This window comes from Phoxinus phoxinus, assembly GCF_949152265.1.
Source record: "Phoxinus phoxinus genome assembly, chromosome: 2".
Classification (NCBI taxonomy): Eukaryota; Metazoa; Chordata; class Actinopteri; order Cypriniformes; family Leuciscidae; genus Phoxinus; species Phoxinus phoxinus.
In genome coordinates, this window is record NC_136877.1 from 24,521,263 (window position 1) to 24,536,455 (window position 15,193).

General features: G+C 36.8%; 1 long non-coding RNA gene across 1 annotated transcript; it reads left to right on the forward strand.

Annotated features, from left to right (window-relative positions):
• The first annotated feature begins 8,847 nt into the window (after positions 1-8,847).
• LOC307012499 lies at positions 8,848-13,493 on the forward strand. The gene is made up of 3 exons (XR_013800627.1): positions 8,848-8,900; positions 12,101-12,202; positions 12,392-13,493. It is a non-coding gene; the product is annotated as an uncharacterized lncRNA (long non-coding RNA).
• Positions 13,494-15,193: the final 1,700 nt, after the last annotated feature.

Sequence of the window (15,193 nt, forward strand, 5' to 3'; positions counted from 1 at the left end):
CGAAGAAAAGAGTTCAGCTATAATCAAACTAAGCGAGAGCAGAACCGAGTAACACAGCTTTATTTCTTTACTGAGTGAATCCGTCAGTGAGTCTTGACCTATTCATAAAGGCCCTCTTTAGACATGAAAAAATGCAAAAATATACCTATGCAAACAGTTTCCAGCTGAAATGAACACTTGAGGCAGTAAAACACCAGCAACATTTTATTACTTTTTACATTTACAGGGGCAAATTATTGGTTAATAAAGAATCATTTTCATGTGGCTTTGTTAGGACCTAAATGTAGCTCAATCACTCAGTAGCTTACACAGTGTTGTACTTGTGATGTGGAGTGTTCAGATAGAACGTGTCATCTGGAAAATGCTGATATAGATATCAAAAGTTGTTATAGATGTCATACAGTTTGTATTAGGTAAAGTTGTTTTGCAAAGCCGGAGAAACAGGAGAGTGGAATTGATGATATAGAAGAAACCTATTGAGACACAAACAACAACATCATCACCAACAACAACAACAACCAACAATAAAATAAATAAGAAACACTAGGAATATTTTTTTTGGTAACACTTTACAATAAGGGTGCACTAAGTAAGGAATAATTGACGACAGGCCGTTGAATTATTATAAAAATAATGCACACCCGAGGTGGTAATGCGGTCACGACGCGAAGCGGAGTGGCCGTTACACCTCGGGTGTGCATTATTTTTATAATAATTCAACGGTCTGGAGTCAATTATTCTGCTTATACCACAGTTACCACACCTCGAAATATTGTTCAGATGATGTATTTCAAGACGTTTGTAAAGTTTTTGTCATTAAAACGCTCTTGTATGTAGGACTAATTCCTTGCGCATCTAAACCCATGCTCCGTTGCTAATTCCAAAACGTCATTTTAGAGTTAGTAACTGTCACGGTGTGGGTTTTGTTCCTTGTTGTCTGTCATGTGATTCCCTGTTTGCCATGTGTCTTGTTAATTGTCTGATCATTGTTCCCATGTGTTTCTGATTAGCCACACCCCCTTGTTATCTTGTTTAGCTTGTTTGTCTGTGTATTTATACCTCTGTGTTTCAGTTGTTGGTTGTCGGTCGTTGTTTGCTGTAGCTGTTTCTTGTTCCTTGTTCCTGTCCTGTTCTGTGTTAAATAAAGTAGTGCGTGCATGTGGATTCGCTCTCCGCTTCGTCCTTGCCGAATCGTAACAGTAACGGAGGTTTGAGCCACTGATAGCAGACTAATGCTGGACACACTTAACGACACTTCTCTGACTGTGAATGCAGCAGATTTTAAACACCGCTGTGAACCGACTGAACGCGCTGAAAACGCGTGCATGATTAGTCATGACTCATAAGTATCAAATTACATTCATAACCGGCCTTAGAGAGAAGCATGTGCGTCAATATTATTATTTATTTATTAATTCATTTCGATTTATTAATTAATTCGTTCATTCTTTTTTTCTATTAGTGACAGTAGACTAGAAGACTAATAAATGAAACACAAAGTCCTTTTAACAAGTATAGGCCTATCAATTTTATTTATTTGTTATATTATCTTCAATAATTACGAAAACCCATGCAACAAGACTATCAATTTATTTAAATATTCAGTTTAATTTTTTTATTGATTATATAGGACATTGAAAATTGCAGATTGCTGCAGTTTCTCTTGTTATGAATTGTATCCTATTGTCCGTTATTACAGTTGACTACGCAAAGTGATATGGAACTGTAATGAGGTCAAGACCTGCCTGGAACTACTTTAGCCGTGCGGTTCCCTGAATATAATTGCACACCTCAGAACGTTCGTCAACCAATCAGATTCAAGCATTCAACGGCCCTGTAGTATAATAAGCATTAATTCATGCTTAACTAATGCACAGATAATATTGAATTAATGTTTAACTAATGATTATCTAAGCTATTCATTAATGATTGCCTCATCAGCAACTAATGAAGAGTCTGTCTGGATAATATATTAGTTCATATATGAAGTGTTATTAATTAAATATGTAATTGTGGATTAATTCCATAATCACTTATTTTATTAACTAATAGTGTTCATTAATTTGTTAATTAAATATGCATTAATACATTATTAATTACAACATTAGTAGTGTGTCAATTACTACAATTACTAGATGATGAGTTAATAATGATGTGCCTCAACAAGTAAAGTCACAACATAATGATTGTTAGCTAATGATTAATTAATCATTAATGACCATCACTAGAGTGTATAAAAGCTGTTTATTTAACACTGGTTTCCAAAAACATTGTAGTAATTGACACACTACTAATGCTGTAATTAATAATGTATTAATGCATATTAGTTTACCTGTATTGTCTGGAAGTTGAAATATAAGGCTTTGGCTCATTGTGGTAATTAAAAAATTAATGAACACTATTAGTTAATAAAATAAGGTATTATGGAATTAATACACACTTACACATTTAATTAATAACAATTCATATATGAACTAATATATTAACCAGACAGACTCTTCATTAGTTGCTGATGAGAAAATCATTAATGAATAGCTTAGATAATCATTAGTAATACATTAATTCAGTATTATCTGTGCATTAGTTAAGCATGAATTAATGCTTATTAGTGCACCCTTATCGTAAAGTGTTACCTTTTTTTTATTGTCAGTGTTTCAATTAGAAGCACAGCACCTGGTAACATGGCAAAAATGACTTAATCTGCTCAAATCAAAGTAAAAAAAAAAAAAATGTCACCCCATGCTCGCTCAATTGTGATATTTTGAAGAAAACTAACTAATATGATTTGAGTTTAATCTGTCATCCAATATATTAAATGATTAGGGACATGGAATTGTACTGCATGGTAGGATTGACCTAATTGTATTTAAATACAGAACTCCGTTATTTACAGTTCTCACGGCACTCTTCAATGAGAAACAGTCTTAAATCAGACCCCTTTTTGTGATTTAGGTTATCTGTTTTTAACTATATAATGTAATCTTGACACTCGTCACCATGTGTGTGAATGCATAATATAATGTAAGTCTGGCTGATAGTTAAGCTCTCTTTCAACTTCCATGTGATTACACAATCACAGCACCATTGAATTTTTCATGAATACTACAAACATCTTTGCAGATTATTTGACCAATCTCCCTTCAATGATCAGGCCTGGCGATGAGCTGATATATCTAGACATAGTGATGTAAAAGCCCCCAAGAGTCAGGCATCTAATGATAACAATATGAGTGAGCTTGCTGAAATAGATCTGGCATCATGCTGCCATAGCAACAAGTTCAATCAATGGCCAATTGAGAGGCAATTTGTAGGCCCATAACTTGAAATGCATTTCATTTGATTATCCACAGATCAGTTTATTCCATTCATATTGTAAATAGATTATGATGCAATTACTTACATATGATGTTAATTGGGATTAAGATGATAAAAATAAATATATCTTAGCATTGATCTTATTCATATGGGAACCCCAATGATATTTAAAATGTGCAGCAATATGTAACAATTCATATGCAATTCACATGCGACTTTGTTAAATAAAGGTTAAAATCTTTAACAGCAATTTGCAGTTTAAAGTAAACCAATATATGGAAAATTTGCCCAACAATACCCATCTTCTTCCAAGATTGTCCTACAGCCAGAAAGATTTCAGAACCGTGAACTTTCATTCAATACTCATAGGCTATATCAGTGCTAAGGGCAAAATGTGTCCGGTTACTTCATCAGCTTGAATGCAGTTGCACATGTCAGGAAGGTGTAAGCGGTTTCACTGGACTTGTAGCTGTTATTATCACTACTTTCGTGTTTCTCAATTATTCACACTTTATTTTTTTGCTTAGATGCACTGATGACAGGCTATTTCTTTTTTTAAACTGTTATTTTAATTCATATACAAGTTTTTTTTGAGGTCATGGAGATAGACATCAGTGTTTCTTAGTTTTATCATCCCTTGACCTTGGGGTAGTTTATGAAAAAAAAAAATTTTATTGACTGGTTGGTGTAAGAGGGATTGGGACATAACCTGATGTGTATAGTCCACTGCAACAAAGCTCTGACGTGAATGCATATTTTTCCTCTGACCATTTTTCCACTTTCAAAGCACATCACATAATACATATAATGTTTATTTATTTATTTACTTATTTTTTAACTGTTTGTAAATGTATGTGTGTCTAAAACGTGATTGATCATGCAACCGGTTACATCTAAAGATTTTTTTGGACCACAGAGAGAAACGTCTCATATTTTTTTCATGCAATAATAAAGATGCATGCATAGCTGTGAGCTCTTATTCATAAGCATCCTGTCCATCTCACAGACATGGTTGGCTCCAGATGCCATCACAATTTGAATTATTGGTGGATGATTCTACTACGAGCCATTTCTCTTCTCTGACTGATGTCCGCAGACCCTGTTTAGTAGTATACAAAGCCACAGAGATAGTTTTTCAGTGTGCCATTTACCTGTCTCATATTATTTGTCATATCTGAACAATTCCCCGCCGTGATGGCATTCTGATAGATGTGTCCTTCAGCACAAACCCTGTCGTGTTTCATGTCAGTCTCAGAAAGAAATCTGATGATTAACCTTTTAGCTCTGCTTCAGGCTATGATATCTAAATGTCTCCCTCCATATACCGTCCATTTAGATCACAATCAAACTTGAATACTGATCAAGTGCCTCTCTTTTCTCTTATACAAATCCTTTTTTTTTTTTTTTTTTTTTTTACTAAATTAAATTCACATTGAAGTATATCTCTATTTGGACAATTCTTTTTGACTGGTCTTAACAACTGGTGCAACATTTCAGGCCAATTGAAGATCTTTATTGTGACCTTAAGCAGTTTCATTACTTTCACAGTTCTTCCAAAAGCTTGTAAAAGAGCCTTTTTGGTTGCGCTCAGTAACCCAACAAGTGATTTTACACACACAAAAAAAGCTATTAATCTCCGTACTGAGCATTTCCTTTTAACTCCAATAAGGCCTTTTCCATCATAATACTAGGTTTTTCATGCCCTTTCAGAACTCTATAGTTTCACAGCTGAGTCCATTTAATACTGAAATGAAATGAAGTGTTATCATTTAAGTGGCAATTCTTCCATTTGCGATGCATAGATCACTTGAACATTTTATACAGTGGTTTGTGTTAAAAAAAAAATTTTTTAAACAATTTGTAAGGTAAAAAAAATGTTGTAAGTACTTTATACTGGTGGATAATATTATTGCTCTTTTTGACAACTAAAAAATTGTTTAGTAGATGCGCACACAGACACGCACGCACGCACGCACACACACACACACACACACACACATTGGGTTTCCATGTTTTATGGGGAAAATAGACATGATATAGAAATGGAGATAGACTTTCCAAGACATGATTTGTATACTGTACAAACTGATATTCTATCCCCTAACCCTACCCTTAAACATTCTCACAACAAAACTTTCTGCATTTTTACATTTTCAGAAAACATAATTCTGTATGATTTATAAGTTGTTTTCCTCATGGGGACCCAAAATATTTTAAAAGTCAAACATTTCTGGTATTAATATTGGGGACATTTGGTCCCCATAACATAGGGCATATATGAAAATTCATCCTTGTTATATGCATGTAGTATATATGAAGGTTTATCTATGAAAAAGACAACCATCTCTGACGATCTTTCATCTCTGTCTACTATTCTCCTTTATTAATCACATTACCCAGGCTGTTTTGATAATGTATTTATTTTGTTGATTTCTGTTGTACCAGCCTGAGATAAAGTTCCTCAAATGTTTTAATGGCGCTCAGTGGTGTATTTTCAGCAAGCTTCCTCAAATGCTTGTTCTGTTTTAGATGTTTGAATAAATGCTGATTTCTAAATCAGGTCATCTTTAAATGACTTCAGCCTATTAAATAATGACATTTGATTTATTGTTGATGTTGACTTAATAAATAATGTATGTAAAGCATTAATAATTTGTTTGTTTATTCAAGGCAACATACTCTCATACTCTTAACAATTACCAAAATGCCACACTGATTTATCCAAAGTTAAAATGTTAGCATTAAAAGGAAAGTTCTGTTTTCATTTTCTCAAGCCTCTCATTCAAAACCCATGTGATTGTCTTTTTCTATTTTTTTTTTTTTTGCAGAATTTTCTTATTGATAAAAACCCACAAACTAACTGAGAGAGAAAGGAAATATATCTTTTTTTGTGTGTGTGTGACAATTGTCACATTTTAATACACGAAAGCCAAGTAGATATTTTATCGGCAACATTATATTATATAGGTTGGCATGCTCAGTGTGTGTACCACTTGGCCTGCAGTGTGATCGATAGGTTTTTATGCAAAACAACACACGCATAGGAAATTCACTTTTACATAGTAGCTTAAACATTGTGTTATGTGTGTGTACGTATAGCTGTTTTTGACACACAGGTACAGTTCTCAGAAATTTAGCTGACGTTATGAACTTTTTTTCCAAAAAAAATAGAAAGTAGAAAGTTTGTTCAAAGTAATCTGGTCTTTAATAAGGTTCTAAAAAACGTTAGAACAAAAACTTTTCAGAAATAATTTAGTTGGACATTCGTCCAACATTTTTTTATACTTCTGAGAACATTTAAAAGTAACGTTCCCGGAATGTTTGAGAATGAAGAAATGTAGAGTTTCCTACTGTTCACATTTCCAAAAACATTTTTAAAGTATAAAAAACTGGATGTTTTGAACGTCCAGAGATCATTCAGAAATTACTTTTTTCATAACTTATTAGCATATTCTTATAAATATATATTTTTTAACATAGGCTACATATAGCGTGTTTTGTATGCACTTTAATTGTCTGTATACGTCTCTCTGAAATCTAATGTATGCATGACGTAATACAAATATAATTTTGTGTGAACATTTGAACTGCTGCTCACACCCTGTGTCATATTCCAAACACAAAGCTAGTTTCATGTGAAATATAACATCAACGTGAGACCAAAATCAAGTGGAGAGTAAAATGTCTTTGCAAAAGAATGCATGTCAAAGGTGACCTTATCAGCATTGCTTCATTAAGCATTTTGTTTATTAGTAGCAGGTATAAAACCGTAATGATCATGGATTTTTCTTGTGCTGAAGCAATTAAAAATGAATCCCACCCAGCCAGTTATGGATCAATGTGTGCCATGATGTTTCTCCTCCTCGTTTTTCCTTCCATCCTCCCTCTTACACCCTCAGTGGCATTTGGGAGGTAATCAGAGTGGTAGACTCTTACACGCTGTGCATGCCAACAAGGAGCCTTTTTATTACACTCCCACTTCCTTTCTTTCCTCCCTCTCTATTCCTCTCTTTGTCCTCTCAGCTCTCATCTTAATGATGATGTATAATGGGGTTGTCCACGGGGGTCTGTAGTATTCACATTATACCCTAACATCATTCAAAACAACTCCTACTAAACTAAAAATAAAATAAAAAAAATAAACAAACATCATGAAAACAAACAAACAAGACACATGATTTTGCAACTGTACTGGTTCAACTTCATACGTGATATGTCAAATTTGAGAATTAATTAAACCAGGCTAACAAATTAGCATTGGGTGTGTGAGATTGAGCAGACATGTATTAATGAGGCCATTTGAGAGGAAAAGCATTGGTAATGATAATCACCCCAGACTAAATGCCACATAACAGGTTTAGAAACTTAACGTGTCATTGTTGAATACTTAATTTCATGTTGTTCGTCTTGTATTAGAGAGCATGTATTGGTTGTGTCCTTTAGCCGTGGCTAGTTATGTGTTACAGTTACAGCTGGGTGTATGTTGAGGTCAATCAGAAGGATTTGTGTCTCCATGGAGACAGTCAACATGGCAGTGCCCATCACTTTTCACTGTCTGATTTATGTCACGGCACCTTTCTGATGCACAAAGATCACACACTTCCATGTGTCAGCTTTGTTGTGTCAAAGTTCACATCAGACTGCATGGCTTCAAAGTCACAATGTACTGTATTGAAAACAGATCATAAGCTATGATGAAAAGTAAGAAAGAGACAATGAGTGAGCAAGAGAGAGGCAGAAATTAAGTATTTAGACACAAAGGGCATGACGGGTGAAATAAGGTGTCACACTGTGTTCTGGGGCCAAGCCTCAGCGGTGTATTTGCCAGGCCACAGAACTGACAATCACACCTGCTGGGAGATCTAACGTCATATTGCCCTCAAACTAACTCCCAGAGGAGCTGTCAAAGCGCTCAGCTCACATAGGGTCCTTTCCCTGTACCACTTTAATAAGCTCTGTCAATTTGTTTTAAATGTGTTTTCACTTTTTTTTTAGGCAGAATTACAAGAGGCAATACTTTTCTACTTCATAAATTCATTCATCGTTGACTGATTAAAACTCATCTAAATTTTATTTTTATTGTTAACTATTAAAATAGTTATATTGTCACAGTCTACTGAAGGACGAAAATACGGAAGTAGAATATACACTGTTTATTTGACACGTAATGCAAGCTCCAAGACAACCGAAGACACAAGATCCAAACAGATGTACTCAGCACACTGGATATACTTTTCCTGGAACAGTCCTTGGTAACAGATTGATCACCAGATGATTTGTGAAGATTCCAGATCAAAGGAAGCACAGGTGAATGGAGCTGGATGATTCAAGGGCGATCTCCACGTTGAGGCTGCGTTAGGAGACACAGATAGGTTGTTAGCATGAGACTGACAATACTTTGCAAAAGGAGTATTCTAGAACCAGACAATGAGGGTTTGGAACCAGATAGTCCTGGGTAACGTATAGACGAGACCGGACGCTGAGTGTAAAGTGACAGGGCCTTATAAGCAGCAAGCTACAGGGGTGAGTAATGATGATATGCAGGTGGAACTGATCAGAACTGAAGAGATGATGAGCGAGACCAGGTGCGCTGAATTGAGTTTGGTTGGGATGTGTCGTTGCTGATGGGATCCGTGACATATATTTTATGCAATAAAAATTTAAATAAAATATAAACATTAAATATCCTAACTAAATGAGTACTAAAATTAAGTAAATTTAAAATTAAATTTAGAAGTAAAATTAAAACTAAAATAAACATAAATATAAACTAATCAGACACCAACGACCGAGAACTAATACAGACATGACAAAAACAGAATGATTGTGACAAATAGTATATAATGACATTATGACACTGAGTTCACTCAAAAAATTACATTATTTCATCATTTACTCATCGTTTTAAACCTGTATGACTTCCTATGAAACACAAAATAAGACATTTTGAAGAATGTTGTAAAGCTTATTTATTTATTTTTCCAGTAATTGTTGTCACATGGGGTCCGTTCTTCGTACGTCGCTAACTCACTTAGCTGGATTTGATTGTTGGCGATTTGGCATGATCTTGGATTGTTTGGTTCTTCGACGCTCATCCTGGACTTGCTGTCATAGCAACAGGTGCGCAATCTTAAACCTGCTCGCGAGCAGGCTTATTTCATGTTAACAGGATTAGATCCCGGCTTTATAAGCGGAGGTGATCCGGGAAGTCCTTTAGCGCAGCGCGATAGCGTACTTTTAGAGAGATAGTTTTTCTCGTGACTCGTGAGTGTCATTTGTATCATTAATTTGTTGAACAACACATTTAATGTCGGAGTCGGGCTTTAACAACAGCACAAACTGTGTGCATTTCCCTGAGATTCTTTGCGAGTGATATGGTGAACTTTACGATGGCTGCCCGTCGTGCCATTCACAAAGTTTACCTCGCGCTCAAGCTTTTTTTTAGGGGTTTTTATGGTTTTTCCAGACCCAAGGTTGTAAAGCAGATTTTTTTTTTTTTTTGCGCCAATGCAGGTACATTATATTTTTTTATGAAGATCATGCAATCATGACTTAGCCAATAAGTATGATTTACAGTAGCCTTTGTGTCCACTAACGAGACTGTACACACGTTCCCATCAAGGCCTCAATGAAGAGGATTTTGTGAACAGTGTAAATGTGCAGGTAAGTTACTATTACAATTCTAAATATATCATATTAGTAATATTATTATATGAAAAAAAAAAAAGAAGAAAAAAGTATGCAGTTGACTGACTAAAATGTCTTGGCGGTGTGTGACACTATACCATATCAGTCACATAGTCACATGTAGCACATTATTTGAACATGGAAACGGAAAATATAAATATCAAGCACACTGTATTACATAGGCTACACGTATTCTGAGCCTAACATAACTATATTTTTTTCATTATGTAGGTGATTACAAAATGCTTGGAGACACAGGGGCTATACCTGCAGGCAGTATTTTATGACCCCATTCCCTGACCCACAACCCGGACAATGGAGCTCTAGCCAGGACAAGGACACAGTTTTAAATTGAGCATGGGAAACTAAAGGGAAAATTTCAGTGTCTGAAAAGTCTGAGGGTTGCACCTGACAGGGACTGTGACATTATTGTTACATGTGCCGTATTACACATCATTACACATCAGAAAGGAGAGGATCCCTGTGGTGGAGGTGCAGCCTGATGATGATCTCCAGCCTGATGATGACCTCCACCAGTGCACTTGGACGGACCTAGTAGCAAAGCGGCACGGGACAGAATTGTGGGACACCATTTTTAAAATTCACTAAATGTTTAATAAAAGACAAGACACATATGCTTAGTTCCTTTTTTATTTCAATTATTCTTTGTAAAGAAAAGTCAGTGATCAAGCCATCTTTTGCCTGCAATAAGAGATATTATGCAAGGTCAGCAATAGTACTCTGTGTGTTCTTTTAGAGAGATATTTTTACATTAGCCTACATGCAGTGTTCACTTTCATAAAGTAAAGCAATTCAGGCTTTAGACCAGCCATTTGGATAATAGGCCTACTTAATTTAATGTAGCAACAAATTATTTTACAGTGTGATAATTAAAAGCTAATTTACCAGTAATGAAGCTGTTGCTGCTACTGGTCCCTGCCGTGGGTCTAAGGAAGAGATGCCCCCCACAATAGGGTCAATTCACATTCAACCCAAGGGCCAGCCCTTCTGTCGGGGAGTAAGTGACCACCACCTGTTTTTTATTAATTTTTATAGCCTTTTTCTTGGTTGCTGCACATGAACAACACATGCACATCATTTAACGGTGTATTTTTAAAAGAGACCAAGAACAGTATAAGTAGCTTAGTAAAGATTACCATTTTCACTTTTACTTGTTCCAATGTTCTAGTGGGTGGTGGCTCTGACATTACAATGAACAAAGTAATTATGAAATTAAATTAAAATACAAAAATGTATATGTAACAAGTGATGAAATTTAACATGGTCCCCACTATTGAATTTAATTTGTTTGCTACTATTTGCCAGCCCCATCTCCTGGCTTTTACAGACTTTGATGTGTTCCCTGGCGTTTTCATTAAACATTAAAATTCCGCATAAACTTCGACTACTAGCTTTTGCTCTGCTGCGGAGAAAAACTGTGCGTGCTCTTTGGCCACGGTGAGCAGCCAATCAGCGTTGCTGATCAATGTTTCTACTATCGATACATATCCCCTTTTAAACCAGCGCATGCACGCGCAATTATCTCAGATAACTCAATCCAGCTATACTAATCATAACCGGCTGGTGTGTTCGAAGAACCCAATTAGCCAGATCATGATTAGGCCGATTATATCATCTTGGATGTCTCGTTTGATCTCGGATGTTTTAAGCAACGTACGAAGAACGGACCCCTGGACTCAGTTTTGGTTATTCTTAGTATCTGTTTTCATGGGCTTTCATTTTGTTTTCATCAGTCACATGTGTTTCTTTGTCTTAATTTCCCACCAGTCATCAGTTGTCATGGACACTCATCAAAATCATCACATCTGTTTGTTATCACCTTATTATAACTGTGTATTTAAGTTGCTCTGTTTCATCCTTAAGTTGTCGGTTGATGTTCGCGTGTTGTGTGCGTTAACCCCCATTTCACGCATGCACTGTTAAACCGTCTGTCTGTTCCTGTGTGCATTGTATAAGTAAAATCACTTCATATCGACTCCGGTAGACTAACTTAATTGCATCTTATGACATGTTATAATCTGTAATGTTTGGACCTGAAGCTTTTTATTTTATTTGTATATCTTCTTTTGTGGAATAGTGTGGGATTTTCAGAGTGCACCATGATTCTGCTGGGAGTGTGAATACAGCATGAGTGTCCAATATATCCAGCTTAGAGCCCCTCCAGCAACACCTCTCTCAGGTACAGTGTGACACCGCTGCTCTTGCTCTGCTCCCCAGTGACGACTTCTTTCATGAAGGAGGATTAAGACTTCCCTTTCACTCTCTCTTTTGAAACACACACACACACACACACACACACACACACACACACACACACACACACACACACACACACAGTCTTTTATTTTTCTCTCTCTTTGTGTTTCAGATATCCACTTCTCTGTGTTTCCCCCCTTTCACAAAATAAGGAACAGGATGTCCACTGACGATAATTAAGTGGTTTCCTTGGTTTTCTTCGGTGACTTGGCCTTAAGGTGTGATATACTGGTCATATATTCTGTACATGCTATATTGTAAAGAGTGTTGCTCTCACAAACTCATCTTTAAAAAAGAGAATAAGCAGAAGTAGACGAAGACACTGAATAATATTCAATAATATGTGTATCCACTTAACTATAATGACATCACGTCAGAGGCCTGTCATTTTATGCACTACTTGCTTTTTAGCCAAAGAACTAGAATAAGTCATGTCACATTCTTGAAAATCTAACCAGACCAGTATAAAAAAATCATTTTCAGACAAAAAAAAAAAGAAAAAAAGCCAATTTGTAATTCATTGTAATTAGTATTAGTGTAACTGCTTTAGTCCATCTGAAATCATACCCTTTTTATGAACTCAGACTACTGTTGTCAATTTTTTTCTTGTTTATTTTAATAGTTTCATCATCATGTTGTTTAGTTTTGGTTTCATGGTTTTCCCTGTTCTTGTTTCTAGTTTGTTGCGATAGTTTCTGAGTTGAGCACCTATTTCTTGTTCCGTTGATTATCCTTGTGTGTATATAGGCTCTCTGTTCTCGTTGTTCTTTTTGTCTGTGTTGTTAACGTTTCTGCTAAAGTGTAGCTTATGTTCAGAACTTCTCAGTGTTTATTAAAGTTGTCTTTGAATCATTCATTCTATGTCACACGTCTTGTAAATGTACATGCAAGTACATACAAGAACAAATACACAGTATTTGTTACATTTCCAGATGCAAGTCATATCATATCATAATACTACACATTTGGTTGCGGGCATTACAACTTTTTCTTTCAAAAAATATCTATTAAGTGTAATTTGTTTTTATTGTTTCCTAGAACAAAAAAATCAGTGCTGTTGAGATTTGTAATGCTGTTGAGAGACATTTGTTGGATAGTTTGTTTTTGACTTCTGTGTGCAGTTTTGTGTGTGTTTTACTGTCTAAGTAGTGTGTGTGTAATGCGTTTTTGTATGCAAGATTTGAAATAATAAACTTTTTTGATGAGATGCATGTATAATTTGTGGAAACTGGATCTGATTCTGTGAAATGTGTGTATCCAATTGGAAATCATGTAATATTTAACAGTTCCCTTTCGAAAGGGAACTCGCACTGCGTCGATGACACTATGGGGAACGCCTCTGGGTGAACCAGTGTCTGAAAAGCATATCTAATCACGGCAATCCTATTGGCCGGTGACAGCCTATGACATCACTACTAGTGCAACCCGGGAGTATATAAGGGGAGCCTGGAGAACATGTCAACAGGTTTTTCGTCTTCAGGTACTGTTTTGTCTGTACGATTCAACCTGATACTTCAAAAAGGTAATCATGGCTTGTGAAAAACGCTTTAGGAAGTGTGTGCATATGTGTCTAAGATATTTAACACCTGATGACACACACAACTTGTGTGTTTATTGTTTGGGCTCAGAGCACGCACGATCAGTTCCTGAGGGATCTGCTTGTGCCAGCTATGAGTTTGTCCCTTGAAAAAACTTTTGTCCCTTTTTCTCGAGGGAAGAAGGACATACATCTGTACCAGGCGGTTCGGGTCCTGCTCGCGCTGAGGCAGACTGGATATTGGAATCGTGGGTTTTTTCAGAGGGAGCTCGCTGAGGAGTTGGAGAGAATTGTTAATCTCTCAAGCCCCTCAGAGATTTGCGAGAGTGAGCTGCAGGATGAGGATGTTGTCAAAAAAAAAAAAAAAAAAGATAATTGTCTGATCCAGCAGCAAGCACTCTGCTGGCTATACAAACAACCAGCCCAAGAGAGCAGGAGATGGCTGATGAGGGTGAAGAGGATGTACAACCCGAAGCCTCACAGCCACCCTATGATGAGTTGTGAGTGTTATGTAACGCACTTCAGCTAGGCTTCAGCTGCCGTTGGAGCGTGTGAGGAAAGAGACTGCTCGTGCCAGAATTGACGAAAGATTTGCTTTCCATAACGCTCCAGCTCTGCATACCCTTCCCAGTTGCCTCCTCTTATGTTAGAGTCAGCAGGCTTATATAGTGGGTAGTGCCAATCTGTAGTAGTGAACAGGTTGGCTTTATTATATGGAAAATTCTCTGGTGAGGCCACCGTTCATCTGAGCACCAAAAAGACATTCTGTATGAGATGGCTTCCTCCCAAGCGGAAGTTATTCTACTGAGGCCACTGCTCTGTCAAGCTCCAGTTAGAACTACAGAGTCAAGCATTTGGCCCTCTTCGGGCCACCTTGATAGCCACCTTAGACTAGAGCATTAGGTCTCCTCTCACTGTGAGAGTCGTTTTGAGATTATGGGCCCTATTTTAACGATCTGAAACGCAAGTGTGAAAGCGCAAAGCGCAAGTAACTTTGTGGGCGGATCCCGGTGCTGTTGCTATTTTCCCGGCGGGATATATGCCTCTTGCGCCTGGCGCAAATCTAAAAGGGGTTGGTCTGAAGTAGCTTCATTATTCATAGGTGTGGTTTGGGCGTAACGTGAAATAAACCAATCAGAGCGTCATCTGATCTCACATTCCCTTTAAGAGCAGGCGCGCTTGTTCCATGGCGGATCGCTATTATAACGGCGGATTTGCCAGCGCACGCCAGGAGCGGTTCACAGCCGAGGAGACCGACGTTCTCGTCAGGGCCGTAAAACACAGAGAAGTGACATTGGGGATGATGGGAGAAACCCACCCAAATTAGCTTCGGTTAAACAGGCGTATAATTTGGGTACATGTGTAGCCTAATCTAGA